Source organism: Macaca thibetana, chromosome 20 (genome assembly GCF_024542745.1).
Source record: "Macaca thibetana thibetana isolate TM-01 chromosome 20, ASM2454274v1, whole genome shotgun sequence".
NCBI classification, from domain to species: Eukaryota; Metazoa; Chordata; class Mammalia; order Primates; family Cercopithecidae; genus Macaca; species Macaca thibetana.
This window is the reverse complement of record NC_065597.1, coordinates 61,976,331-62,002,161: the sequence shown is the minus strand read 5'-3', so window position 1 is coordinate 62,002,161 and position 25,831 is coordinate 61,976,331. Positions and strand designations below refer to the sequence as shown.

The window sequence follows — 25,831 nt, the reverse complement described above, 5'->3', positions numbered from 1 at the left end:
ATCTACCTTTTGGCTTTAAATCCCTAAACTCTATATAAGATGAAATTTTTTTCTCAAAAACCCTAAGAATGGAAGCAATTGTTTCTGGGTCCATCCTCGTTCGTGGCAGGGGACGGAGTGAAGGTGAGAAACAGGAAAATGTTGCTGTTTCAAATCACTGAGCCAAAATAGATTGGATGTGTCTCCTGTCAAGGATGAATTAATGCCTTATGCCATTAAAATTCTTGTCATTTTACCAAGGGCTTTTATGGCTTCTGATTTCATATTTGAGCAGGAGGAGTTGGAGGAAGAGTCTACTCTAAGACAAGAGTAGCCATAGACAAAGCAATACTCATGTCCTCTGTAGGATTGCAAGATTTAGCAAATAGAAATACGGGATGCCCAGTTACATTTGAATTCCAGATAACCAATGAATTTTTTTTTTTTTTGAGACAGAGTCTCGTTCTGATGCCCAGGCTGGAGTGCAGTGGTGTGATCGTGGCTTACTGCAACCTCTGCCTCCCGGGTTCAAGCAATTCTCCAGCCTCAGCCTCCTGAGTAGCTGGGATTACAGGTGTGTGCCGCCACACCCAGCTAATTTTTGTATTTTTAGTAGAGACGGGGTTTCACCATGTTGGTCAGGCTGGTCTCAAACTCCTGTCCTCAGGGGATCCATCCACCTCAGATTCCCAAAGTGCTGGGATTATAAGCACGAGTCACTGCGCCCAGCCCCAGTGAATAATTGTTAGTATAAATGTGCTCCAAATATTGCATAGGATATATGGAAAAATTACTTGTTGTTTATCTAAAATTTAAAGCTAACTGGGCATATTGTTCTTACCTAGCAACCCTAGTTCCTCTCTTCACACCTGATTCCTTAGTCCCAGAATAAAGGCACATTTTGAGATGTTTATTTGATTACAGTGACTCTACCACCGTAAAGGAAGGCAACTGTGGCTCTATGAGCACCATATCCTATCAAGAAAAAGATTGCATTTCCCAACTTGTCGTAAGAACAATAATAACCAACATGTGAGGTGCTTCTGAGATAAGAATACTGGGTGATCCCAGGAGAAGGAGAAAAATATCAAACAGCAATTTCACATAGCACCAAGAAAGGAGCTGTGAATATCAGTCACAAGGGCAAAGATAACCCTGGGCTGATAAGACCCTAACAAGCAGGATGGGAGCTAAGCTGGTTGAAATCTGCTAAGTCCAGCATGGCACTGGATTAGTCCCAGGCCCTACCCCAGGTCTAACTACACACTAATTACCATACTAAATCACTCCCCCACCAGTGCCATGACAGATCAGACATGCCCACAGTTAGTATGAAAATGGTGGCACTCCAATTCTAATAAATCTCCACCATTTTTCCTAAAAGAACAAGCCTCATGATTATTCTACTTCCTAATTAGAAGAGCCCATAAAAATAGAAAACCCAAACTCCTTTGTGCACAAGTTGTTATCACAAGCACTCCTGCACTTCTCTCTCAAGTGTGTGCTTTCACGTCACAATAAAGCTTTCCTGCCTTTTGCATAATTTCCACTCATCCTTGAATTATTTCTCGTGATGGTCTCAAGAACCTGCACACCGGCTGGGGCTGGGGTCTTACCAGCATTCAGAGACCACCTAAGCCCTCTGGCAACACTTCCCGCGTAGCTGTAAGTAAGGGCAGGCGCAGGATGTAAACCTTGAGAGCCCTGCTCCAAAGTCCATAGGTGAATGCAGTGAAAAGTTCTCTACAGGATAGCCATAGGTAGGTCTAGACTCTTCTAATACTTGCCCCTCACTTTGCTCTCTTCTGTAAATCTTGTTCTTGCAAATGGAATGTGATAGCCCACTAGGCCAGGTCATTATCAATGTGTCTTAGTCCATTCAGGCGGCCATACCAAAAGATCACAGACTAGTTGGCTTACATACAGCAGGCATTTATTTCTCACTGTTCTAGAGGCTGGGAAGTCCAAGAGCAGGGCTCTAGCAGATTCAGCATCTGCAGAGGGTGCTTTTCTGGTTCACAGATGGCATCTCCTCACTGTGTCCTCACATGGCAAAAGGGGGCAAAAGAGCTCCCTGGGGTCCTTTTTAAAAGGACACTAATTCCACTCATGGGGGCTTCACGCTCATGACCTAATCACCTGACAGAGGTCTTGCCTTCTCTTATAACATCACATTAGGCATCTGAATTGAATATACGGATTTTACCTAAACATTCACCCTATAGCACAACACAACCTCATCAGGGCAAATAAGAATTTAGAACACTAGACTCACCGTTTATTCTCTGCCCAAGGTGGGAAGAGATGAGCCTTTCCATAACTCTGACTGGTTCCAAGCTCCTTGTCTAGGCCTCTGTGATTCACTCTGGAGACAAACAGAGGCCAGTGGACACTGGTTCACATTTCCACATGGCTGGGAGGCCTCATAATCATGGCAGAAGGCAAATGAGGAGCAAAGTCACATCTTACGTGGTGGCAGGCAAGAGAGTGTGTGCAAGGGAAAGCCCCTTTATAAAACGATCAGATCTTGTGAGACTTATTCACTCTTCTGAGAACAGCATGGGAAAGACCCAACCCCATGATTCAATTACCTCCCACTGGGTCCCTCTCATGACATGTGGGAATTGCGGGAGCTACAATTAAAGATGAGATTTGGATGGGGACACAGAAAAACCGTATCAAGCAGCCTCTCAGGTAGGCACTTTTCTCCCTCATTCTCAGAAGCATCTATCTTGGCTTGGTATTGCAGAGTCCTCTTTGTGACTCTGAAAGAGGGAAAGGCCTCAAGCAACTTGGAAAAGCTCACCTAAGTCTTGAGTGTGTCTCAGTTTTCCAGCTGCAATACGGGGATAACAGTAATAGCTACTCCCAGGCTTGCTTTGAGGATAGGAAGGCTCAGACCATAGGAAGTGTCTACAAGGGTGTCTGGTATACAGTATGTACTCAACAGATGTTGACCCTTAATCATATGCTCAGGGTCAGGGAGGTTAAATCAGATCTGCATTCCCTCTCCTGCAAAGCAACCATACTGCATACCCCGTGTCAAATGATATTATTTCGCCCAAGAATCTAGCAGAAAACTAGACTCACCCTTTATTCTCTGTACAAGGTGGGAAGAGATGAATCTGTCCATAACTCTGACTGCTTCCAAACTCCCTGCCCAGCCCTCTGTGATTCACTCTAGAGACAAACCGAAGCCAGTGGACACTGGCTAAAAATGTGAACTTTGCCTAGAAGAAAATTTGAGGGGAAAAAAATATTACACTGTCATCTTTTGCTCTGCACTGTATGAGTTTCTGTCTCCTCTTGTTAAAAACAAAGCACTAGCTTCTGGAAGGGCTGTTTCTTTTATCAATAATGATGTCTATTTTTTGAAATGAATATTTATCCTTTGAAGCAGCCCAGCCTCTGAACCATCCCACCCGTTTATTTAATTAATTCTTTCAATTTGCATTTATTAAGTGCCTGCCATGTAGCAGGCTCAAGGAACTGTGGATTTAGCAACAAACAAAGCAGACCACAGTCCTGCTGTAGTGGAACTGAGATTCCAGTGGGGAAAATACAGAAAGGACAAACTACAGGTAAGTAAATTATACGTTGGAATGTGCAAGACTTATAGGAGAAAATAAAGAGGTGACGAGAGATAGAGAGTGCTGGGAGGAAAGAGAAAGGGTGGGTAACAGAAAAGGCCGCCCTTTCAAAGACTTCCTTATACCACGCACGGTGGCTCACACCTGTAATCCCAGCACTTTGGGAGGCGAAGGTGAGTGGATTACTTAAAGCCGGGAGTTTTAGACCAGCCTGACCATCACAGTGAAACCCTGTCTCTACTAAAAATACTAAAAATCAGCTGGGCGTGGTGGTACATGCCTATAATCCCAGCTACTTGGGAGGCTGAGCCACAAGAATCGCTTGAATCAGGGAGGCACATGTTGCAGTGAGCTGGGATCATGCCACTGCACTCCAACCTGGGCGACAGAGCAAGGCAAGGTCTCAAAACAAAACAAAGACTTCTCTTACAAAGGTGGAAGGGACGGAGTGCCTGTTACTGATACCTGGAAGCTGACCATGATGAAAGCTCACCTGACGGGTGCCTCTCTCTAGGACCTGGAAGTTGAACAGAGGGTGAAAAGACAGCAATCTTCAAAGATACTCCAGTAGCTGAGGCCGACTTAGTAGTACAAGTAGTAGCACAATTGCAAAATGACAAGGAATCAGGGCAACCACACCAGCGGAGACACCCCTGGCTGGCTGGTGCTGGGGCCAAGTCCTGGCCAGGCCTTGCCTCCTCTGCTTCCTATTTGTTTCCTAAACTATAGGAATTTCACTAGCATCTGTTCTGTTGTTGTGTCTGCAACCAGAAACTCACACCAGTACAGTTCTGCAGAAGAAAAAAAAAAACAACAGTCAACTAGATGATATACATTGAAGTTTTAGAGGATTCTCTATACTTACAACCCCAATTTTATGGTAAAACAGTCCAGAGAAACATTAGCAACCCACGTAAGTCTTTTTCCCCTCGGGACACTTTTCCAGGGAGATGACACAAATAAGAAAACAAGTGTTATCAATTATTATTTGTTCTGGGCAAGGAGAGGCGGGGATAAAGGAAAAGTACGCTCCAGGCTGCAACAATTTGAACGAGAATAAGCAGAAACCTGGTGAATAACCAGGAGACTTGCTTGGATATTTTAAGCTTCCCATCCTTCAGTAATGGATTATCTTATGCAGACTGACGATGTAATAGTTCCATGGGTTTTTTTTTCTTATCCCCCATGAAGAACCAAGATTATGCATTTTCCCCTCTGCCAGATACACACAAAAAAAGCAGGACACCAAAATGGGATCTATGCAGTGTGGGGGAGAGTCAATTTCCCTCCCATCATGGGATCTCTCAGCAGGTAAATATTGATTACATTGTCCTAGCGCCTCAAGCCATTATTTCTGATACAATTGCTTGCTTCCAGATATGAATTTCTCCCCCTCATCTCCATGGGGTATCAGACAGGATGAGGGGGAAATTTTCCCTAAAGAAGCTTGGCAGAAAAACACCTTCTAATTATGAGCATTTAATTCACATCCCCAATACTGATATCTTTGGGTAATAACAGCAAGTATTCACCCTGAAGATAATTCTTCACTCAGTACCACCTGCTGTTCAGGAAAACAGAGCACCAGCCCTAACCCGGAAGGTAGAGAAAAGGCCAGAAACCCGTTGATTGTTGAAAAACATGCCAGAGGCCTGGTGCTGTTGGTTTTTATATGAATTTTTGATGCAACCTTGGGATCTTTTGGGTAGTGACGGTATTGGGGTGAGAAGATGGCAGGCTATGTTACAGTGGAATTGGCAAGAGCTGGTGATTAAACCTGTAACCCCATACATGGTGCTAACACTATTTTGCTGATATCCTAGAAGGTGCTCACTGTCAAATCCTGTCTTGAGCACAAATGCATCCCAGGCAAGGTTTATGCACAGTGCCCAAGGACATCCTCCCCTGACAACAGGTCTGTGGTCATGAGCAGGAGACAGAAACAAATGTTGAGAGTCTTGGTTTCATGCTCATTGGAAGAATCTCCATCTTCAGAGCCTAAGTGCCTACCAAGTTCCAAGTGCTCATGATAAAATTGCAAGAAGCACAAATTCAATGGAAGAAATATCCCTGCCTTAGTTTGGGTTCCACCTAGCAATATGGAGCACATACCTCAGAATTATTTGGCAACCCTAGGACTGCAAAGGTTACGGTATTTACCCGCCAATTCCATTTGCCACTGGGCGACCTCCAGGGGCATTAACTCCTTGGCCTTACCAGCCTGCCCTTTGTGCTGGGTGTCTGATCTTGTGGCCAGAAAAGAAAAGCCCTCAAGAAGAAAGCTGGAAATATTAATTAAGTAATCTTCAGCTTGCAAAGGAGAGTACCCAGGGGATGTGGGTGGAGTACCAAGAACATCTGCTCTAGCCCCCTCAGTGTATTTGGGCGATCTGTTGTTAAAGATCCCAATTCATGTGTTGGCCCATAATTAGTCATTTAGTATGACCAAAAGAACCCTAATTTGTACTGCAGAAAGGAAGAACCCTATGTAAGCTCCTTAAACTTTCCAAAAGTGGTCTTTTTATCTGCCACATAAGATGTCTTTCCTATTCACTTCATGGAATTATGATGAATGCAGTTATGTCGCCCCACCTCCAATCTTGCTAAAACTATTCACTGACTTCCAGCATCTCTTAAGATTAAAGCCTAAACTCACTGTGTGGTCCACAAGGCACTGTATGATTTCTCTCTCTCTCTCCATCCATATTCCCTCCCCAACTGCCCACTTCTTGCACCTCCTCTCATGTCCTCCCCACCTCATTCTGTGTGCTCAGTCTTCCAGTGACCATCCCTTCCTCTCTGAGGGTCACTTACTCCCTCCCACCAAGTGTTCTTTGCACATGTGTGCTCCTCTGTCTAGAATGCTTGCCATCACAACTACCACCATTATCGCCATCTCCTTTATCCTGTCAATTCATATCCATACTAGAGTTTTAAGTGCAAACATCACACCTCCAGAGAAGCAATACTGGAGGTTTAATTCTGAGGTTAAAATTGTCATACTCCCTGTAGGCATCAGTAGAATACTCTCAGAGGGAAGAATCGTGAATGCATCAGAAGCCTAAAAAATGGGCACACTCTTTGACCCAACAATCTACACGTAAGAATTTGTTCTCAGCAAATGCTTCCTTCTGATGCAGGTAAAAAGATCAAGGGTTTTTATTTCAGGAAGGATGATGGAAGGGAGAGAAGGTAAAGGAAACCAGGAAAGAAAGGAAACAAACTAAATATCCAACACTAGGTGATTGGCTTAATACTATATACATACTGACATGATTTGGCCATGTCCCCATCCACATTTCATCTTGAATTATAGCTCCCATAATTCCCATGTGTTGGGAGAAGGACCTGGTGGGAGATAATTGAATCATGGTGGTGGCTTCCCCTATACTGTTCTCATCGTAGTGAATAAATCTCATGAAATCTGATGATTTTATAAGGGGTTTCCCCTTCCACTTGGCTCCCATTCTCTTTCTTGCCTGCCACCATGTAAGACATGCCTTGCTCTTCTGCCATGATTGTGAGGCCTTCCCAGCCATGTGGAACTGTGAGTCAATTAAATCTCTTTTTCTTTATAAATTATCCAGTTTCAGGTGTGTCTTTATCAGCAGTGTGAAAATGAACATATATATATATATATATATCCAATGGAATACTACTACTCAACCATGAAAAATGATGATACATATGTATAATTATTGATCTAAAAAGAGGTTTACAACATATTACTAATTTGAAAAATGAATCACAGAATCCTATATTCAGTACTACTGTGTTCTGTAGGTAAGTTCAGCAAGATCTCAAACATATTGGAGAGATGTGTTTGCAAGCATGACCACAAAATGTTTGGCAAAATTTAAAATGAGTTTCCTCTCTTCTCCTCCTCTTCTTCCTTTGATTCTGTGTTATCTCGGTTTTCTACATCAAACTTAATAAAAAGGGATCAATTCTGAAGAAGAAGTAATAAACTTGACGCATTCAGCCACCCCAAAAAATTGCCCTTTCAGTACTCTGCATCTTTCCCTTGGCTGAGAGGAAGAAAAACACATGACTGGGATTGATCATGGAGAAACAGAACAATCCAAGGCAAGGGAAAATTAGGGACTGGTTTTCTCTCTTCCACTTTTCTCCTTTTCAACCTCTGTCTTTGTATGAATGACTCCTTCTCCAAGACCCTTTCCTCTCCCCACACACAATTCCATGTAACTCCAAGTGCCAACTAAATCAGACAGGAAAGGCAGAAGATTAAACCTCAGACTAAGAGGTTCTCCATCCTTCACACTCATGGATAATTGCGTAAGGTTATAACCAATTCGAGGTACCTTAGTTCCCTTTCATCTGCTCCTCTGTCAGAGCTATCCTGAGGAGTTCACAGTCTTGGAAAACAGAGGCCAGGATGGTCAGAACCAAAAGGAGATAAACATATGTTTGTGCAAGCTGAAAAACTGTCCTATGTGGAACAGTCAAATCAATAAAAGCAGTTTCAGACAAGCACTACAGAGAAAAACTGTTAATTACTGGTATTACCATTGATATGTATTCATCTGAGACTTCTGTTCAGGAAAGGTAATTGTTTGGTCCCATTACATAACCAAAATCAAGAGAATTTACAAAGAAAGGTGGGGGAAAACATTCTCAGCTCAGACAAAGGGATTGAAAGAAAATGAGACAAGCGATATTTTCTGGGGATTTACTGAGACAAATCTGCACAGAAAAGAATATGAACATGCTCAGTTTCATACAAATATCACCCATTCTCACATGGCTTTATTCTCTGCATATAAATTTCAAGTTCGAAAGAGCTCAGACAGAGACCCTTTTAAGAGACTTCTCTGCACTCAAAAGGTTTCCTCCTTATCAAAAGTAATTTTTGTTCTTAGTTAAGTCCTTTGGAAAAAATATATATATTATAATAAAACTGTAGAGCTTAATGCCACAGAGTGAGGACTCTGTAATCCTGAAGACCTAGGTTCAAGATCCATTTCTTCCCCAACGTAGCTCAGTGACACTTGGCAGGTTCCTGAAGGTTTCTGAGCATCTTTCCTCACATGTAAAATGAACATAATACTACCTCATAGAGATGTGTAAATCTAAATCTACATGAAGCACTCCATCACTCAGCGTCTGCACAGGAAAAAGAAACCACTTGAGGATTTCGAATAGCAGGAATTTTTTTATTTTTATTTTTTATTTATTTTTTTTTTTTTTTGAGACGGAGTCTCGCTCTGCCGCCCAGGCTGGAGTGCAGTGGCCGGATCTCAGCTCACTGCAGGCTCCGCCTCCCAGGTTCACGCAATTCTCCTGCCTCAGCCTCCCCAGTAGCTGGGACTACAGGCGCCCGCCACCTCGCCCGGCTAGTTTTTTGTATTTTTTAGTAGAGATGGGGTTTCACCGTGTCAGCCAGGATGGTCTCGATCTCCTGACCTCGTGATCCGCCCGCCTCGGCCTCCCAAAGTGCTGGGATTACAGGCTTGAGCCACCGCGCCCGGCCAGGAATTTTTTTAAAGACGGAGTTTCGCTATTGTCACTCAGGCTGGAGTGCAGTGGTGCAATCTCATTTCACTGCAACCTCCACCTCCCAGGTTCAAGGGATTCTCCAGCCTCAGCCTCCTGAGTAGCTAGGATTACAGGTGCCCACCACCATGCCTGGCTAATTTTTATATTTTTAGTAGAGATGGGGTTTCACCATGTTGGCCAGGCTGGTCTCAAACTCCTGACCTCAGGTGATCCGCCCACCTCAGCCTCCCAAAGTGCTGGGATTATGGGCGTGAGCCACTGTGCCTGGCCAGCAGGATTTTAACACAGGGAATTAGCTGCACAGGTGACAAAGCACTGAGATGCTAAATGGGACAGTGAGGCAATCCTATTTTAATGCAATACCTTTAAAAGCCTAGACAGATGCAGAAAAAGATTCCGTGATGAAGAAAATAGCAAAATTCTAAATAAAGACAGGATCCAAATCTGCAGTTGCAGAATCCAGTGTCATTTGCTTCATCTGGCCATGTCAGACATTAATAAACAGCAGAAATCTCCTACAACACCTGGGGCAAGAGACACAGGGAGAAGGGGTATTAACAAAGCCCAGGGCAAAGGCTAGGCCCATCCCATGGGATCTGGAGCCACAGAGGAGACACAGCTGCTGCAGAGACGCCAGGGGAGACAAAGAGGAAGCAATGCCATGGTTTATCCCTTCCTCCTTCCTCCTAGGCTTCCATCAGCACTTCTCATTAACCAAGTTCAGATGCAAGTCCACCCAGTGTGGGAGCCTGGAACCGTGTCTGCAGGAGGAGGACAAAGGGTGGATCTGAGGTCAAACAGGACCAGGAAGGCTGGGGTTCTTCACTCAGTTTCTCTCCCATCTCGAATGTCCTGAAGTAACTACTCCATTCATAAAGGTGGGGATAAGAGATCAATTCTGAACATGTTTTAAAGAAGGCATTTGAAGATAATTTTTTGATGAGTTGAATGTGGAGGGGAAGAAAGAATGACATCAAGGCTTTGGGCCTGAGCCTCAAGAAGCATGGCATTGAGTATTAGCTGAATCTCTGTATTAACTGAAATTAGGTGAATTGTGAGTGAGGTATGCTTAGGTAATGGGAATTCATAAGTCTGGCATCATACATGCTGAGTTTGAGATGTATATTAGTTTGTTCTTACACTATTATAAAGAACTACCTGGCCAGGTGCAGTGGCTCACATCTGTAATCCTAGCACTTTGGGAGGCTGAGGCGAGTGGATTACAAGGTCCAGAGTTTGAGACCAACCTAACCAATATAGGGAAACCCCATCTCTACTAAAAATACAAAAATTAGCCAGGCATGGTGGCAGGTGCTTGTAATTCCAGCTACTCAGGAGGCTGAGGCAGGAGAATCACTTGAACCCCAGAGGCGGAGGTTGCAATGAGCCAAGATCACGCCACTGCACTCCAACCTGGGCAACAGAGCAAGACTTTGTCAAAAAAACAAAACAAAACAAAACAAAAAAACCTAACTGAGATTGGGTAGTTTATAAAGAAAAGAGGTTTAATTGACTCACAGTTCCACAGGCTATGCTTATGCAGGAGGCATGACTGGGGAGCCCTCAGGAAACACAATCATAACAGAAAAGGAAGCAAGTACATCTGCACATGACAGCAGGAGAGAGAGTAAAGGGGGACGTGCTACACACTTTCAAACAACCAGATCGCCTGCAGACTCACTCACTATCACAAGAACAGCAAGCAGGAAATCCACCCCCATGATTCAATCACCTCCCACCAGGTCCCTCCTCCAACACTGGGCATTATAATTCAACATGAAATTTGGGTGGGGATACACAGCCAAACCATATCAAGATACCACATACAAACCCAAGTGAAACAGTCAAGAGGCAGTTGGATAGATGAGTCTAGAGCCCAAGAAATAGGTCTATGCTCGAGATGTAGCTCTATTTACATATAAAAATATTTAGAAATATTGTTTCACCAGCTTCATGTATTCATCTAGGTACTTCTGGTTATAATCAGAAATCCAACTCCAGCTAGTTTAAGAAAGAGCAGGAAATTTACTGAACCACAGACTTGAATGCCCAGACGCAATGGTTTCAGATATAGGCAGATCCTGGGGCTCAAACATTGTCAAGGGTCTCTCTCCATCTCTCAGTTTTCTGCTTTTCCTCCTTGTTGGCTCCATATGCAAACAAGCCCACCTGCTGTGATGGGAGACACAGCGACAAAAAATACTAATACATTCTTTTTTACTGAGACAAAATTAGCATAACCTAAACTAATCATTTTAAAATGTACAATTCAGAGGCATTTAGTACATTCACAGTGTTGTACAACCATCACGTCTATCTGGTCTCAAAACATTTTCATCACTTCAAAAAGGGAAACCACACCCATGAACTGATCCCTCCCTCACCTCCCTTCCCTCAGTCCCTGTTTTCTGTCTCTGCAAATTTGCTTATTCTGCATATTTAATATAATCGCGATCATACAATCTATGGCCTGCTGCCTCTAGCTTAGTGCACTTAGCAGAATGTTTTCCAGGTTCATCCATGTCGTTGCCTGTATCAGTACTTCATTCCTTTTCATGGTCATATAATATTCCATTATATGGAGATATTACATTTTGTTCATCCATTTGTCAGTTGATGAACACTTGAATTACTTCCCATTTCAGCTACTGTGAATTTTACTGCTATGAAATTCATAAACAAGTTTTGTTTGAATGCCTGTTTTCAATTACTTTTGGCATATACCTAGGAGTGAAATTGCTGGGTTATACGATAATTCTATGTTTAACTTTTTGAAGAACTGTCTTATATGGTCCTAGCAACCACCAGAGGAATAGAGTTTCTCCCTCCAGAAAGATCCAGAAAAGTACTTTTGAGTCTCAATTAGGCTTTTGAGTCTCATTGTATCTTTGGTCACATGTCTATCCCTGAACCAATCACTGTGAACAGGAAGATGAAACACTCTTTGATGAAAATATGTCCACATCTACAGCGAAGAAAGCTCTCTACCCAAACCATATGAAGTGAGGAAGGCGGATAGGTGGTTCATTCAAAGGAAAGTCAAAGTGGTATTAGCAGGAGAGAAGAGATAACTGGAAGACCAAAACAAGAGATGTTCACCTCACCAAGGAAGCAATAAATAACTGCTTTAGATCATCATGTGAGAATGTGGTATGGGCACTTATGTCAAGCACCATAATACTCTGCAGAGAGTATTAGTATCCCCATTGCACAGATGAGAAAAATGAAGCTCAGAGAATTTAAGTAGCTTGTTTAAGTTCACACTCTTAGAAAGTGGTTGAGCTGGGACATGAACCCATGTCTGTCCAATGCCAAAGCTCCTATCCATGCTGGTGCTTTGCTGAGTGGAAGGCATGAAATAATCTGGATGACCGCTTGGTGAAGGGTCAATGTCCTAATATTCACCATGCTAGGTACCAAAGTTTGTATTTTTTTTTTTTTTTTTTTTGAGACAAGGTCTCGCTCTGTCACCTAGGCTAGAGTACAGTTGTGCAATCATAGTTCACCGCAGCTTTGACCTCCTGGGCTCAAGCAATCCTCTCACCTTCGCCTCCTGAGTAGATGGGACCACAGGTGTGCTCCACTACTCCCAGCTAATTTTTAAATTTTAAGTAAAGACAGAGTCTCACCATGTTGCCCAGGTTGATCTCCAATTCCTAGGCACAAGGGATCCTCCCACCTCAGCATCCCAAAGTGCCGAGATTACAGGCATGAGCCACTGTGCCTGGCCCAAAAATCTGCATATATTCATTCACAGACACACACACATATTTCCCAGAGGTGATGAGCAGAATATACATAACCCTCTGTCTCCCATCACATGACACATAAAGCCAATGTAAAGGATATTCTTTTTTCTCTTCATTAAAATCAATGACTAAATCCCTTACCAGTCAATGGATCTCCCAAAGCAGTCAGAACTCCAGAAGTCCACTTGGGCACTTTCTCCCCTACACAGTGAAATCTGTTGTCTCTTCAAAGAGTGTGAAAATCAAACGTCATTTGCCAGGCTTCTCAGGTCCATCAGAAGTGGAACTTCAGTTGTTGAGCCATATTATTTCTCTTGAATATCAAAACTTTTTTCCTAAAGCATTTAATTGGACTCAACCCCAAAGGATTGTTTTTCAGAAATGCCGGGAATCTGCCGAGCTCTCTGTACTCTGGGCGAAATACCAGTCCTGTTGTTAACATGGTACCTTGTCTCCCTCCTCTGTCTGAGCTGGGAACAGGAAGAAACCTTACATTACAATGGTAATCTCATAATAAGATTGTACTTTTTTCTGCACATTACATCTCAAGGGATCATTGTCATTTGTCTCCTGCAAATGACAATCCAGCTTCTCCGGGCCCCCTAGTTGCTCGGTGAGAAATGTTACCGAACAGCTTGTCTCTGATGGTGTTTTATAATTGCAGCAGAAATCCAATGTTAATAGAGCTGTCTGACTGAAGAGGTGCATGGGCTCCTGTGTATCCACATCTCTACCCCAAAGGCTCAAAGTATGCCTGATGTTTATTCATTCTGATATTTTGTATATATACATAAAAATAAGTATTGATTTTGATGATGCACAAATATGAGACTATCACAGTCTCCATGGAAAAGGATCACCCTGTTTATTCTCCACTAGACATTCTATAGCTCTATGCTGTCATAATTTTTAAGCTCTTTCCTTTTTTTCTGAAATATCCCTCCCCTTGTCTCCACTTATCCAAATACACCCTTTGGTTGCCTTCTGAGACCACTCCAGCTTACAATGATTTCACCCTCCAATGGCACTTGACTGTACCTTCCATTTGCAAATCACTCATGGGCTTTCTTGTGACACTGCCTGTGTCCTTCAACAGAGCTGTTTTTACTGTTCACATTTTTTGTCAAGGTCCTGACCCTAGCTTTAACTTTATCCTGACTTAGAGGAAAATGGACTCTTAGAGGGGAAAAAACAAACCATTAAGAGGGCTGAGAATTCTCCCTTCTTCCCCTACACTCCCTTTATCCACCACTCATCCCCAACCACACTGTTGGATGTTATATATCTCCACGGAAGCCCCAAACAATGGCTTACATTAACTACAGAGTTCCTAAAGGTATTGAAAAATATTCCATGAATTATCAGGGGCTAAGCAAAGCAGGAAAGGGATGGAGGTCAATTAATGACAAAGACAGTGAGTAGAAGACATTCACCTGTTTCAGGATCATAGCTTTACCTGGCTTAGATAAACCATGAAAATAACTCCCTGTGTGGCTGTCCATGGTTCCTGAAAGCTCTGCCGCCACAGACAACTTATCACCTATGATTGCCTTGGCCTTTAACTCTCTAACTGCAGGTACCATTGATTCTATTCATGTGGTTTGACCCCTAATTTAGCCTGACTTCAACTAAAACGTCTTCTGAACAATCTGTTTCCCAGATCAGCGGTCTGGGGAAGCAACAGTGAATAAAAGTATGGACTCTGGATCAGACTGCCTGGGTTGGAAGCCCAGCTCTACCATATGAAGAAAGCTACTTAATGCCATCTGTCATCTGGGCATAGTAGTACTATGTACTTCGTGGGGTTGTTTAAGGAATTAAATGAGAAAGTCTATATAAAGAGTTTAGCACAGTCCCTGACACATAGTTAAGTTCCCAATAAATTTAGCTTTTTATCATAATGATGGTATCTTGGATCCTTAACTACATGTAAGGTATTTAAAGAAAGACACTGAATCTTATTCTTCTTCACCCTCTATATGCATATAGAATATAAGGATGGGTGAAAGCTTTGAAGTAATTCAGAATGGATCCAAATTTTGGCTTCACGGCATAGTAGCTGTGTGATATTAAGCAATTTACTTAACTCTCCTGAGCCTCCCTTTCCTAATTTATAAAGTGGATTAAATTATATCCATTTGTCAGAGCTTTAAATATTCTAGAAGATACATGTAGACACCTGGATTAAAACAGGTGTGCAATAAATAGTGATCATTGTGTTTCTGCCTATGAATCTGAAATGAATGCAAAAAAGTTATTATTTCTGATCATCTATCACAATCTGTGAGAGTCAGGAGGGCATATTAAGGATGAGCAGTGCAGATTTGATGCTTCCTTTTGGGAGGTGCATTTCTCTGGAAGAACTTGATTACATTCCTTTGTATGGTGGATCAATTATTTAAGGCTGCTAGGGCCTTATTTATCAACTCAATTTCTTTACAGAGAAGATAATTTCATATGGAGGAATTCTGATCATACCTCTGCACACATTAATATGGCTGTGTAGCCCGGGTAACAGGTCAAAATGGGACTCAGTAATGACTATACATTATTCTGCATGGGAAAAAATATTTCTAATTGTGAACCTGATGCTATCATTCAAAGTATTCAATGCCAGGAGTGTTGAATGTAAGTACTTGAGTCAGATTCCTGTTAACTGACATAGTTTTAGAGAAATGTGGAGACTGTCAAAACTGCATTTGTAGGTTATAACTCTGGAAATCATTCCCATACTAATAAACCCCTTCTGAGGCACCTCCACTAGCACACAGTTCTTTGGAGGTTAAAGGAAGAATTGTCCATTGCACTTCATAGTTCCAACCGTGTGTTAATTAGGACCAGATGGTAAATGGCAAAATAAATGAGGACAGCAAGACATGACTTCTAGGTAGACTACATGCCAAGTAAAAATCCTCTTAAAAATGCCTCCTTTAGCATGAAGTGTTATTTTCCCATCTAGGGCATACCCCTCCATTTATCAAGCATGATCTAAAGAATAAACTTCAGATGTGTTTTCAAAGGAGGAAAACCTCAGACAGAGTTCCTGCTAGTCACTCTGCTCTCATGAAAATAATTCATCTGTGGGAAACATGGCACCACTCTATGCTCTGCTCCTAGGTTCTTTACCCAAGCATGAGTAGGACATGCAAACCTAAGGTCCCAAATGCCTAAGATACAGAAAGTTAAAAGTGACCATATAGAAAGGTTGTTCTCCCTAACCGAAATACCTTCTGCTGCTTCCACCACCCTGAGAGTATCTGTAAAGGTCTCAAACATGTTCTCAGAAGAAAATGCTGGCCAGGCACAATGGCTCATGCCTGTAATCCCTGCACTTTGGGAGGCCAAGGCAGGCAGATCACTTGAGCCAGTAGTCCAAGACCAGCCTGAATGACATGATGAAATCTTGTCTCTATAAAAAATGTAAAAATTAGCCAGGTCTGGTAGTGTACACCAGTTGCAGCTACTTGGGAGGCTGAAGTGAGGGGAATGCTTGAACTTGGGAGGCGGAGGTTGCAGTAAGCTATGATCACACCGCTTTACTCTATCCTGGGCCACACCGTGAGACTCTGTCAGAAGAAACAAGGAGAAGGAGAAGGAGAGAGAAGGAGGAAAAGGAGGAGGAGGAGGAGAAGAAGAAGGAGGAGGAGGAGGAAAGAAGGGAAGAAGGAGAAGGAAAAGAAGAGGAAGGAGAGGAAGGAAAGGAAAGAGAAGGAGAAGAAGAAGAAAGAGAAGGAGGAGAGGAAGAGGAAGGAGGAGGAGGAGGAGGAAGAGAGGAAGAAGAAGAAGAAGAGGAAGGAGGAGGAGGACGAGGAAATATTGGGCATGCAATCTACCAATATGTCACCAAACACCAAAATGTATTTCTAAGTTCCACGGTGGTTTGAGGAGATGCAGGAACCAGAGAAAATGGAAAGGAGCACAGGAATATGGTTAAGAGCATTAACCTGGAGTTAGACAAATCTAGGTTTACATCCTATCACCACCACTCCTTGTTCATGTTGAGTTACTTATTTCTCTATAGCTCAGGCTCTTCCTCTATAAAGTGGGAATGATAATAATAGCACCTACATTATAGAGTTGTAATGGACATTCAACTATATAACCCATATCAGGTGCCTGGCTCAGAGCCAGCAGATAGTAAGTAGTCAATAAGTTGTTTATAAAAGCATTTTTTCAGTACATAATATTCATGATCTCATTTAATATCACAACACTATGAAGTAGGTATTATCTCTGTCATCTATTTTGATGGCAAGAAAACTGAGGTAAAAAGGAAAAGGATTTTTTCGTTGTAATAGCTAGGATGTGGCCATGATTCAAGCCTAGGTCAGTCTGACTCAGATGTCCCAAAAGCTTTTTTCAATATACCACACTGGACTTTCCCGGAGCCCGCATGCCTTAAGAAAAATTAAATTAACGAATCAATGGCGTTGGTGCCATCATGGAGACTTGGGCGGGCATTAAGTCCCAGAAATAGAAATTCTTTTTCAGAAACACTGTCTTTCCTCCATGTCTCCTGTTCTCATTAACAATTCTGGGTAAAGGAGAAGCTTCTTTCTTCTTTTATTAAGCAATCTACTCTTCTCTGTAACTCCTACGTCCTCACCCTTCCTGAGCCTTGATAGAATGCAAAATTCTCTTCCCCTGTGATCTTTATGTCCTAAGGTTGAATTATTGAAAAGAGGTGTGCTGTGTGAAAAGTTGTACCTGAGGCTTTGCCAATGCAAAGGGCCAACAGAGCCCACCTGGTAGGACGATACCTTTTGCTAGAGCTATGGAATTGTGGCAAAATTGCCATCAAACAAATTACACCATACCATAGAAAGATGTATCAGCACTTTTTGAATAAAACTGCTTTCTTATAGCTTAGTAACTTAGCTCTAAAAATTTGTTCTGGAATACAACCTGACTTGCAAAGTATTATTTTTAAATTATACATACTTTAAGAGCACTAATCTGTCTTTCCTACCATTTGCCAAACTAAAACACTTTCCATTTTTAATTAAAGCAACTTTACTTTTTATATAATGCTGAGCTGACCTCTCCTATATTGGAAATTTGCAAGAACACTTTTAGGGAAAAAAAAAAAATTAAACTGTCAGTCATAGAGAGTTCCATTTCCACCTAGGAAGTAGAAAGCTGGAAAAAGCTTTTCTTTACTCCCAACCTAACAAAAAAAAAAAAAAAAGGCACATAAACTTTAAAATCATAAGTTTCAAAAGTCAAGGTCACAGAGAAATCTCAACTCCTGAACTCCAAAGAAACTTCAAAGAAAGTCAGGCTCCTCCAAGGAAAAATAGATGTAAGCACTGGATCACTGTGCAAAGCATAGGAGGAAGAGACACTGGGCACCATATAAGCGGACAAGAAGAATGCAGTTAAAACTTTTAACAAATTGCTAACAGCCAAGTATGGGCTAGCATGAGCAAGGTCAAGTATGGGCTAGCATGAGCAAGGTCAAGTGTGGGTTAGCCTGAGCAAGGTCAAGTATGGGCTAGCATGAGCAAGTATGTGCTAGCCTGAAATTATAGACATGTTATGATTAACAGACACAAGGAGAGCTTGCAGATATGCAGTCTCTTCTCCACAGACCTCCCACGGTTGGTGTTAGGGAGAAAGATCGGAAGCAGGGGAAGGTACTAGAGAGAGAATCCCTGGGTGGTGCAGTCCTAGAGCATTACTAGAGTCAATGCAAGAACTCCCATCCAGAACCTTCTCCCCAACAGAACAAAAACCTTAAGACAATTAGAGTAGGGCAGCAAATTCAGGCCATGGGTGAAGATCCATTGCAGCTGGGAAAAGGAAAAAAAAAAAAAAAAAAAAAAAAATACCCTCTACTCTTGGGGGAGGGGCATGAAACAGTTACATAACAATAAAGGGGGCCGGGCGTGGTGGCTCACGCCTATAATCGCAGCACTTTGAGAGGTGGGCAGATCACGAGATGAGGAGTTCAAGACCAGCCTGACCAACATGGTGAAACCTTGTCTCTACTAAAACTACAAAAATTAGCTGGGTGTGGTGGCACGTGCCTGTATTCCCAGCTACTCAGGAGGCTGAGGCAGGAGAATCACTTGAACCCAGGGGGCAGAGGTTGCCGTGAACCGAGATCGCCCACTGCACTCCAGCCTGGGTGACAGAGCAAGACTCCGTCTCAAATAAATAAATAAATAAAGGGATCAATTTACCAAAAAGACACAACAATCCTAAATGTATATGTACATAATAAAAGAATTTTAAGATATATAACAAAAAAACTGAGAGAACTGAAAGGAGAAATAAGCAAATCCACAAATACAAGTGGAGACAAAATCACTCCTCTAATTGATAGGACAAGTAGGAGGAAAATAAGTAAGGATATAGAAGACTTAAACACCACCAACCAACTTGAGTTGACATTTACAAGACACTCCACTCAACAACAGAATGCATACACGTTTTATTTTCAAGTTCACACAGAACATTTCCCAAGACAGACCATATTCTGCATACAAATATACAAAGACTTTTCCAGAAAAGAGGAAAGCAGTAAAGACTTTTCAGTTCACTCTTTTTTTTTTTTTTTTTTTCTGAGACAGAGTCTCACTCTGTCACCCAGGCTGGAGTGCAGTCGCATGATCTCAGCTCACTGCAACCTCCACCTCTCAGGTTCAAGCAATTCTCATGCTTCAGCCTCCCAGTAGCTGGGATTACAGGTGCGTGCCACCACACCCAACTACTTTTTGTATTTTTAGTAGAGATGGGGTTTCACCATGTTGTCCAGGATGGTTTCAAACTCCTGGCCTCAAGCGATCTGCCTGCTTCAACCTCCCAAAGTGCTGCAATTATAGGCATGAGCCACTGCGCCCGGCCTTCAGCTCATTCTTTAGGACAGCATTATCCTAATACCAAACCAGACAAAGAAATGAAAGAAATGGACAAAGAAGCAAGCAAGCCAGCCGGAAGGAAGGGAGGAAGGGAGGGAGGGAGGGAGGGAGGGAGGGAGAGAGGGAGGGAGGGAGGGAGGGAGGGAGGGAGGGAGGGAGGGAGGGAAAGGAAGGAAGGAAGGAAGGAAGGAAGGAAGGGAGGGAGGGAGGGAGGGAGGGAGGGAGGGAGGGAGGGAGGGAGGAAAAAATACAGCTGTCCAATAGAGCTTTCTGCTATGATGAAAATTTCTACACTATCCAATATGATAGCCATTAGCTGCATTTTAAGTAGTCCTTAAAATGTGGCTGATGTGACTGATGAAACGAATTCTTAATTTTATGGTGTAATTTAATCCATTTATATTAAAGTTAACATAGTACATGCGGATAGTGCAGCTACTAACCAATGGGCCTAATCAGCATAGATGCAAATACACGAAAAAATATGAACAAATGCTATCTAGCAATATATAAGAAGAATAAAACATCATGACTAAACCAGGTTTATCCAAAGAATGCAAGGTTGGTTCAGCATTTAAAATTCAATCAATGTATTTTCCCGTATCAGCAGACTAGAGGGAAAACCATATGATACTATCAATAGATTCAGAAAAAAACAACTGTCCAAAAAATTAACCATCCATTCACAATAAGATCTCATAGCAAGCGAGGAATTAAATGTAATTTCTTCAACCTGTTAAAGGACATCTGCAAAACTACAGGTAATATGCTTAACGGTGAAAGTCTGAACACTCTCCCCCTAAGATCAGGAACAAGGCAAGGATATCCACTCTCATTAGTCTTAATTAACATTGTGCTAGAGGTCCTAGCTAAAGCAATACAACAAGAAAAAGAAATAAAATGTATACAGATCCTCCCACAGGATAAATGACGTTCAAATGACTCTCTTTCTTCAGAACCTCTTCCTTAAAATGCCATAAACCTTTGAATCAAAACTTCAGACCATGGCCACTGAGTGAAATAAATGTAAAAAAAAAAAATTAATTAAAAATTTTAGAAACTTCAAACTAAATCTTCTGGCTCAAGTTCTACAAGTCAAACAGAATCTTACTACTCCTTTCCCCATAAGTGATTGTTTGTTTTTAACATCTCCTTTGTCTTCTGCTTAGAGACCTGAGCAGAGTATCATGTGAAATGAAGAAATATATCTTCATTTCTTATGCAAAAAAAAAGTACTTCCAGGTGATTTTCTATTATTAATACTTTTTACTCATACATACTAGATGTAGGTATTTTGAGGGCACATTCAATAATTTAATATACTCATATTGTTTGTAAAAATCAAATCAGTATAATTAGGATATCCATCACCCTACTAATATCCAGAACCTACAAAGAACTCAAACAAATTTACAAGAAAAAAACAAACAACCCCATCAAAAAGTGGGCAAAGGATATGAACAGACATTTCTCAAAAGAAGACATTCATACAGCCAACAGAGACATGAAAAAATGCTCATCATCACTGGCCATCAGAGAAATGCAAATCAAAACCACAATGAGATACCATCTCACACCAGTTAGAATGGCGATCATTAAAAAGTCAGAAAACAACAGGTGCTGGAGAGGATGTGGAGAAATAGGAACACTTTTACACTGTTGGTGGGATTGTCAACTAGTTCAACCATTATGGAAAACAGTATGGCGATTCCTCAAGGATCTAGAACTGGATGTACCATATGACCCAGCCATCCCATTACTGGGTATATACCCAAAGGATTATAAATCATGCTGCTATAAAGACACATGCACACGTATGTTTATTGCGGCACTATTCACAATAGCAAAGACTTGGAATCAACCCAAATGTCCATCAGTGACAGATTGGATTAAGAAAATGTGGCACATATACACCATGGAATACTATGCAGCCATAAAAAAGGATGAGTTTGTGTCCTTTGTAGGGACATGGATGCAGCTGGAAACCATCATTCTTAGCAAACTATCACAAGAACAGAAAACCAAACACCGCATGTTCTCACTCATAGGTGGGAACTGAACAATGAGATCACTTGGACTCAGGAAGGGGAACATCACACACCGGGGCCTATCATGGGGAGGGGGGAGGGGGGAGGGATTGCATTGGGAGTTATACCTGATGTAAATGACGAGTTGATGGGTGCAGCACAGCAACATGGGACAAGTATACATATGTAACAAACCTGCACGTTATGCACATGTACCCTACAACTTAAAGTATAATAATAATACATAAATTTAAAAAAATATATATCCATCACCCTAAATATTTGTCTTTTATGCTAGAAATGTTCAAATTATTCTCTTTCAGCAGTTTCAAAAGTACACGATAGATTATTATAAACTATAGTCACGCTACTGATCTATCAAATACAAAGTCTTATTTCTTCTATCAAACCGTATATTTATACCCAACGTGGTTTTCTTGTTGATTTGTTTACTTCCAGAGGCCCGAGGTTCAGACTGGAATATAATATGGAAAGGGTTATCATTCTTAGGTTTTATGCAAATGATTCATTCAAGGAATGTTTCTAAGAGAAACCAATAAAAGAAAGGGGAAGCAAGACAAAGAAGGAGAGAAAGCCAAACAGGGATGCAGTTCCAGGCAGAATCCCATAAAGGAGAATTTGAGCCCCTGGAGCTTAAGGCAATTCTGAAGTTAAGTTGTACCTCTGAGTTGTCCCAAGCCAGGGCAAGGGAGCTGGGTCTCCAAACATGCAGCCTATGGTTTATGGCTACTCTCACAAAGCCTTTACACTCCCAGGCGCTTCTTTTGTCAGACTTCAGTAACCCAAGACAGTCTTCCAAAAAAAGAGCTCCAGATGTGAGCTCTTGGTAGTAAAAACAAACCAAAAGCCAGTTGTCACACAAAAAATGGAATCCACGTACACCTGGGCAGAGCATCAACTTCATTCATCTCATACCCATTTATTGAGCATCTGCTTGGAACCAAATCTCCTGCTATGCTCTTTACAAACATCATCTCATTTAATCTTCATAACAATACTGACAGCTCTATATTGGTTTTTTGTATTCTTATTTAATCCTGACAGCAATACTCTATGAGGTAGTTCTTAGCAGTTCCATTTTAAAGATTGTAACATTAAGGTTCTGAGAGGTTAAGTAACTTTTTCAAGATCACATAGCTAATAAGTGGCAGGGGTGGGCTTCAAACCAGGGTCTATCTGGCCTCTGCCAAGTTTGTTCCTGCTTTTTCCTTTTATGTGTCATGTCGGTCTTCCTCTTCTCTCACACATTACTCCCATTAAGTACTGAAGTCCCTCCTGCTTCCCAAGCCTATGCCTGTAATTCCATAAGCAGTTTCTCCTATTTAGACTGTTTTCACTGTTCACACTCTGGGCCCCTATCTAAACTTATCGTCTCATGTACGAGGAATCTGTCATTTCCCTACTCTGCTGGATGTCTGGTTGGAAAGGACTTCACTGATAAAATTCCAGCCAGGAATTAGTGATTGGAGATGGAAGGATAGAACTTCGTCTTAACTCAGATGAATGGATTTGTGTTTATTCTCAAGAATCCAAATGGGAAACTCAGTGGGAACTGGAATCTGATTTGACCATATGCAATAAACAAGGGAATGGAAGACAGCAGTCTTTGGAAAGAGTTTTTATAGAACATCCAAGAATTTTCTCCATAACTGTGGTATTCCCTTACCCAGTTCCTCAAGGAGTCTTCTCTCACTCTCTCATGCCTCCCTAGACACAGAGAGAAGAAAGGTCTCCAACTTCTCCAGTGGAGTGGCCCAGCACTTTCTGCTCACTTCCTCTCCGGATGACAAATCCTAAACAATGAACAAAGCATTTTAAATTAGCAAGCAGTGGCCAGGCACTGTGGCTCACGCCTGTAATCCCAGCACTTTGGGAGGCTGAGGTGGGTGGATCACGAGGTCAGTAGATCGAGACCTTCCTGGCTAACATGGTGAAACCCCGTCTCTACTAAAATACAAAAAAAAAAAATTAGGCAGGCGTGGTGGCGAGCGCCTGTAGTCCCAGCTACTCGGGAGGCTGAGGCAGGAGAATGGCGTGAACCCGGGAAGCAGAGCTTGCAGCGAGCAAGCCACTCCAGCCTGGGCAACAGAGCAAGACTCCATCTCAAAAAAAGAAAATAAAAAAAAGAAAGAAATTATAGTCATGAGTTGAAACTGACCCTGTCAGGCTCCAAAGCCACACTCTTTATTATAATGAATAATAGCACAGCAGTAATGTACCCAGCCTCTGAGGTCAAACTGTCTTCAAACCTCAGCTATGCCACTTATTGGCTGTGCAACTCTATTAGTTTACTAGGGTTTCTGCAACCAAGTACTATAAACTGGGTGACTTAAACAACAGAAATTTCCTAACACACACTTCTGGAAGCCAGAAGTCCAAAATCAAGGTGTGATGGCAGCGTTGGTTCCTTCTGAGAGCTACGAGACAGAATCTGTTCTATGCATCTTGCCTGGTTTCTGGTGGTTTGCTGGCCGCCTTTGGTATTCCTTGGCTTATTGAAGCATCTCTGCCTTCACCTTCACATAGAGTTCTCCCTGCATGCATCTGCGACCAAGTTTCCATTTCCATTTTATTTTATTTATTTTTATTTTTTGATACAGAGTTGGAGGTTGCAGTGGCACCATCTCGACTCACTGCAACCTCCGCCTCCTGAGTTCAAGTGATTCTCCTGCCTCAGCCCCCCCCAGTGGCTGGGACTACAGGCGCCTGCCACCATGCCCGGCTAATTTTTGTATTTTCAGTAGATACGGTGTTTCACCAACTTGACCAGGCTAGTCTCGAACTCCTGACCTCAGGAGATCCGCCCCCCTCAGCCTCCCACTGCGCCTAGCCAAATTTCCATTTTTTTAAATAAGGACACAAGTCATACTGAATTAGGGCCAACCCTAATGACCTCATTATAACTAGTTACAGCTGCAACTGATACAGGGGTTAAGAAGAAATTATTTAGGCAGATAGTGAGGGTATAGGAGTCCTCAGTAAGGTTTTCATTTTAATGAAAAGCAGCCCCCAGATCATTTTCTTTTCTAACAAAGAGCAGCCTTTAGAATCGAGCCGCAGACACAGGGAAGTGAGCTAGAAGCTGGCACGGGTGGAAGTTGTGCCAATGAGAAAAGGCTACCTGGGACTAGGCATGTTCAAAATGGCGGCTCCACGCTGCCTTCTGTTTGCTAGCCACGTGTATAGTAAGGAGCAGACAACATGGCGCCGCCCAAGTGGCAAGCTCATATGCATAGTAAGATTAGGGTAGATGGCCAGCCTTCCCCACGCACTATGTAAATGTCACACCTGATCCAACCAATCTGTGGGCCCTACGAAAATCAGGTACCACCTCCTCCAGCCTGTCTATAAAATCCAGGGAACGCCACCGGGGCAGGCTTTTGCTTTCCAGCACCCCTCTCTCTCGCAAGAGAGCTGTTCTCCTTTCTCTTTCTTTTGACTATCAAACCTCCACTTCTAAACTCACTCCTTATGTGTGTGTCTGTATGTTTAACCTTGGCATGAGACGACAAGCCTTAGGTATTACCCCAGACAAGGATGCTGCTTCACAATGATCCTGTTTCCAAATCAAGTCTCATTTGAAGGTATTGGAGGTTAGGACTTCACCATATGAATTCATGGCAGGGCTTGGGAGGGAAGGGGCACGTAATTCAAGCTATAGTAGTTGGCAATTACTTTTTCTCCCTGTGTCTCATCGTATTCATCTGTCAAGTGGGACTATAATAGGATTGTGAGGAATAAAGGAATTAACATGCATAAAAGCCCCTAGAACAAAGGCTCAACAAACTTATCACCCAAGGACCAAATACAATGGGCTTCCTCTTTTTGTACAGCAAGCAAGCTAAAAATGGTTTCCATATTGTTAAAGGGTTAAGAAAAAAAAAAGGATAATATTTCATGACACATGAAAAATGAGATTTAAATTTCAATGTCCATAAAGACTTATTAGCACTTAGCCACGCCCACTCATTTACATACCGTCTGTGGCTACTTTTGCACTACAAAGGCAGAGTTGAGGAACTGCAGCCTCTACAGAGACCGGATGGGCCACAGATTCTAAATTATCTACTGTATGACCCTTTATG

The 25,831-nt window shown here is 42.2% G+C and overlaps 1 long non-coding RNA gene across 1 annotated transcript in view; it reads right to left on the bottom strand.

Annotated features, from left to right (window-relative positions):
* The window catches only part of LOC126944553 (uncharacterized), a 60,481-nt gene extending 36,946 nt beyond the window's left edge, over window positions 1–23,535 (bottom strand). The window contains exons 1-2 of the long non-coding RNA XR_007722102.1: window positions 23,413–23,535; window positions 12,977–13,305 (exon numbers count right to left, since the gene is read on the bottom strand). This is a non-coding gene — a long non-coding RNA (uncharacterized LOC126944553). The remainder of the gene's footprint in view (window positions 1–12,976; window positions 13,306–23,412) is intronic.
* Between the last annotated feature and the right edge of the window lie 2,296 nt (window positions 23,536–25,831).